Genomic DNA, 5,369 nt, shown 5'->3' with positions numbered 1-5,369 from the left:
CTTCTCAGCCTTAATTAGTGTTTGACTAAACTCCTGAAATTCGACATGGGACCAACATTAGCTTTCAAATGCTGTTAAGTGCTCAAGATGTGCAGCACTGTAACAGTAGCTCAGACTATGTATGTTTCTGTCCCCACACTGTTAAATTTTCATAGCATGATTTAGAACAGGGATTTCAAATAGACACATCTGTCCTCCACAGTTTAACACTAAGATCCAATTGTGTGGCTCTAAATGGAAAGCTTTCTTAGAAGACACATAGTCTTGCTTCAGTGTAAACAGATGACAGAGTAGTACAAACACACACGTCAGTGGAATAAGTGCTCAAATAACATAGGAGAGTCACTTTGGTTTGCAGAGTGTGTGAGTCGATGGTCACTTTAGCGTGGCAGCCATGTCTGTCTGCTCAGTCCTGTTGCCTCTGAGTTAACAAGTCTGATAATGACAATAAAACACTGTCTTCATTGAAGCACCTTTAATATTTCACACAAATGTGCAGAACATGACACTAAACTAGGAAAAACAACAGACCCATCAATGACTTGACACTGACTGACAATAAGTAGGATGTGTCACAGCAGTATGCGGATCGCCTGTCTTCAGGCATAAAACTTCTGAAGTCTGAACTGTACTAACCTCTGTTAAGATTCTGGCAGCCTATTATTTGCAATAGCAGTGATGCGTGTCAGTACGTATTTGAATAGTGCACCTTCCCTATGTTAAGACCTTTCATTGTCAGAGAACAGAGATGAGTCAATTTTTAACAATGCAACTCTCTTTAACCATGCAAGCAAACCTTTAAAAACATGTTTTTGAATCCAGTACAAATATAATCATGAGATTGCAATAAATAATATTGCTCATATACACCAGGCAGACGTTTTTGGTGTTTGCTGTCAGGGAGGGAGGTGTTGGGAGAGGTTCACCATAGAATATTCAGTGGATAAATTATGATTCCTTTTCTATGGCAAATGAATTAATCATCATTCTTCAGATACCAAAAAGAAAGACTTGATGTTTCTTATTTGAATTATGAAAACAATTATGCTCCACATGTTTTAAATAATTCACAAATTATTGACAGAACATGCCTCTTCAAGAAAGGGCAAGGTAAAATTTTGTTTGTACTGATTTTAATATGTTCTTCTATCAAGATGATTTGTGGATTTTCAACCTAATTCAATTTGTAGGGTTATGAGAAACACGCTTGAAAGTGAGCACATCATTCTACACTATATACAAAATAGTTTCTGCAGCTAAAAAGAAGTCATAACATTTTAAACAAAACCTTTTGGTTAAATGAAACTCTCATAAAATAATCTTGTGAAATTTGTAAGGGCACTGCACATGAAAAAGAAAATAAGTTAAAAAAGGTAGAAGGACAAATAAAATTACAAATCAAAAACCACAATTAGAATTGAAAAATGCTATTTACAACACCATTTTCATTTTTTTTATTTTGAAAGTTCCGTGCTTGTACATTTCAGACACACAATTTGCCTTAGGCAAAGCAATGACTAACACTAAGGACTGCACAAAGTTCTAAGAGAATCTTGGCCATCAAGGCAATCACAGCTGAAGATTTAAAACTAAGATAAACAAATGTCTAGAATGCATGATTACTTTGATGCTATACATTTTCAACTGTGTGTAAAACAGATTGCTTAGCAATACTGGATGAGTTGCACTCTGTTACCAACAGAATATTACCCTCTCTTTTACAAAGCAGTAAGGTTCCTTATGACAGAGGTGAAGCCGAGGTTTTATGCTGGTCAATAAAATCCATTTCTTCCCTCTATTTGTTAGCACTTTCTCAATGACCTATGAAGAAAAGTGCTGAGTAAATAACACACAACAAAGTGCATTTATGCATTATTTTCTTCCAAGTATCAAGAGGCATACTTAATCAATTTCATTTTTATTTACAATAACACAATTATGCACTGCTAGTGTTGGGAACAGTATACAGTACATAGTACATACAGAGACCTCCAGATTAATCTGATGAAGAACAAAATATATCATATATTAGAATGTGTTATGTATTGGATAATGTGCCTCACCAAAAAATCTAATAGCACTGCACAGAACAAAGTCTTATTTCATATACTATAAAGTATTAATTGAATTCCAGAAAATAAGATGTTGACATTTATACATACCTCCAAGTATTCAGCACTTTGGAAGTGCAATGGAAGCCTGTGGATCTATCTAGTGGTTTCCTTTTTCCCTGGGATATAAAAGGTGATAACGCAGAAAAGACATTAAATAGTAACAAGTATCATCATGGTTAAGGTTAGGGAGGTCTTTAAAGACTACAGGCAAATTGTGACTTCCACAATTAGTTAGGGAATGGCTATAAAATAATCAAGAAAAGATTCATTTGCATTTGGCATATTGGACAGGGATGGTATAGTAGTGCATTAGCTAGCATTGCTGACTCTTAGCACTGGGGCCCTGGGATTAATTCCTGTAGTGTTTTCTGCATGGAGTTTGTATGTTCTCCCCATATTTCCATGGGTTTTATCCAGGTACTATGGTTCCTTTCCACAGTCCTAAGACGTATTGGTAGGCAAATTGGTTTGTGGGAAAACTGGCCTGATGTGAGTGTGTGGTGTTTGTGTCTGTGTGTCCTGCAATGGACTGGTATTCTGTCCAGGGTGTATCCTGCCGTGCACCCATTGCTTGCTGGGATAGGCTCTGGCTTCCCCATTACCCTGTATTGAATAAAGTGGTAGGACAATAGATGGGTGGAGGTACAGTATAGTAACCACACTGCAATGAAGAGGATGTAAGTGCATCTTGACTGTCAGGCAGGCATTCTTTCCAGACCCTATGCAGACCACACAATCCAGGGTAGAGTGAGGAAACACGGGGAAAACAGCATGCGGGATTCAGGAATGAAGACAGGGGGTGTCCATGGTGTGCTGGTGGTCGGGGGAGGTGTGGCCGAGGCGAACAGTCCGGAGCTGAGTCCAAAAGGGGAATCCAAAAACGGGGCCAAAGTCCAAAGCCAGGCGTTCCATCCGAGACAGACAAGATAAAAACAAGGACAGGGTCGGAACCGGCATGGGAACGGGAACAGGAAGAAATACGGGAACTAAAACCTTAACAGGACCAGGCACTGCCAGGTCCTGGACTCGCCTGGGATGAAAACCAATGCAGAGCCCGGAATAGGGTCAGCGTCTGGCTTTTAAGGGGAATTGAAAAAGGGGCTGGAACAGGGAGCAGGTGTGGGAGATGAGTAAAAAACAAGCAAGGGCTGGAGCTCCCTTAAGAGGAGGGGTTTACGATCGTGACATTGACACTATGAGCTATGAGATAAGTGATATGGGAGGCAACTGGAAATCCAAAGGCAACAACTGGAGATCTCCAGTACCCACTGGTACCTTCAGGATACAAATTGTCAAAAACTAGTATTGAAAGTCACCTTCATGAATGACTTTCATAGGCTGGATTGTGTAGAGTGTTTTGTATCTATGGGCCAGGGAGGCCTTGTGAAGACAAGGGAAATCACAAACTCTGAAACATACCTGGACATTTTGGCCAGACAGTTCAAGATTCAGAGAAAATTGACATTCTAACATGACAGTAATCCAAAGCAATCACCCACATTAATAAAGCAGTGGTTAACTACATACAAAATACACGTTCTTCTCTGGCTTTCTCAGTCTCAAGACAAGAAGCATTTGTGATCCTAACTCAAGATGGCAGTTCACTAACTGAAAGTAAAGGGTCTGAACGATTTAGATCAATTCTACATGGAGGAATGTTAATAAATTTCCCAAATGAAGTGCTGGAACCTAATAACCCACGTAGGAGTCGTCAATGCAATCTCTATCAGTGGGGGATTTATTAAATGCTAATATAGGGGAGTGAATAAATATGATCTCTGTGTTTTCTGGACTGAAAATAATTATTTGAAACAAATGCTCTTTACAAGGAATGAAACATTAAAATCACTTCTGTATAGTTTCCATCTGTGTCTTCTGGTTTATATTTAACGGTTAATTATAAAGAAGCCTATTGGGTTAATTTTGGCAATCCCATTGAATACATATTTGAAAACGTTTTTTAAGTAATAAAAAACAAATTACTGTGTACTTTCGCACACATAGCCACTAGGATTAAAGTAGGGTGTACACTAAAATCAGAGATAGGGAAGTGTTAAATAAAAGAGGCTGAGCAAAGATGTAAAGCTTGCCACAACAAAATTGCACGTTTAACTTTTTAAACTATTTAAAATGTTCACAAACTCTCAGGGATTAAATATATTGAGCCTTTTCAGAGACGAATTTGCACATTTGTATGTAACCAGGAATTTGCTCCATTTCATTTGTTATGACCAGACTGTAGTCTGCTAAGTGAGACTTATTTTTTTAAACATAAAAACAATATAATAATTTACAGCTGCTGGCATAGACACACTCTTATTGGCTCAGCATCAAGTAGAATGAGTTCCCATGTTTCTGGTGATTATGAAAACAGGACATAATTTAAGGGAAATCAAGGAGTATGCATTGTAACCTAGACTGTTTGAAATATTGCTCACTATCAATAAGAGATGTAAAATCAAGACCGATTTATATTTACCTCTATTACATTAAAATACATATACTCTCATCTACAATTAAATTTTGTTATTGTGATTGAATAGATGCCAATTGATTTCATGCGAATGTGTAAATCAAGTGTAATTTTGCTCTGTCCTGATGTGGAGAGGAGAACATCCTGCTCCTCTTCTGTTGAATTCTGTTTAGAGAGATAGGTTAAACACTCTAAGGAAACAGTGTGGAGGGGTGATTAAGGTTCTGAACTTGAATCTGGCAGGTTTAATTCCCAGCGATACCTTTCAGCAATATACTTCACTCAGATTGCTCAGGTAAAATACCATTAAAAATACATTTTGGATCACCCAAATTTACGATAGTGATATAGTGAAATCTAGGTCTTACAAAAGTGTCTTCAATAATGCTGAACTTATTTTTCAAAAACATAGCCTACCTTGCTTTCCGTCTGGAATCTGGACAGAATTTGGATATCAGTTTGACCTTCCTGTTCAAGGGGAAATCATACTGCCCTCAGACACATTTTGTCCTCAGGATATTACACAGGAAAGCTTCAGCGTTCAACGTCTTGGAAAACAGGGACAGAAAAGTGTTGAATTATTTGAGATGTCTCTTTCTAATAATATAAAGGAAATAAAGGGATACTATTGCCTCCTGCAATACTAAATGATGCCTCATACATCCTATAATAGAGATTATGGCGTACTTTCTTATTATCAGTTAAATTGCATGGAAATTTCATTGAAAGTTGAGTAATTATTGTAATAATTGCGTAGCTTAAATTTCTTCTTATGAAAAATG

At 37.5% G+C, this 5,369-nt stretch overlaps 1 long non-coding RNA gene across 1 annotated transcript; it reads right to left on the bottom strand.

The window, feature by feature from the left end:
- Positions 1-1,412: 1,412 nt before the first annotated feature.
- Positions 1,413-5,131, bottom strand: LOC148675112 (uncharacterized). Its single transcript, XR_015935446.1, has 3 exons — positions 5,005-5,131; positions 2,163-2,230; positions 1,413-1,821 (listed from the first exon to the last, which is right to left on the bottom strand). It is a non-coding gene; the product is annotated as an uncharacterized LOC148675112 (long non-coding RNA).
- Positions 5,132-5,369: the final 238 nt, after the last annotated feature.

The sequence above is a fragment of the Lepisosteus platostomus genome, chromosome 3 (genome assembly GCF_059453375.1).
Source record: "Lepisosteus platostomus isolate fLepPlt1 chromosome 3, fLepPlt1.hap1, whole genome shotgun sequence".
NCBI classification, from domain to species: Eukaryota; Metazoa; Chordata; class Actinopteri; order Semionotiformes; family Lepisosteidae; genus Lepisosteus; species Lepisosteus platostomus.
Note: the sequence above shows the minus strand (reverse complement) of the source record. Positions and strands in the feature narration are given on the sequence as shown.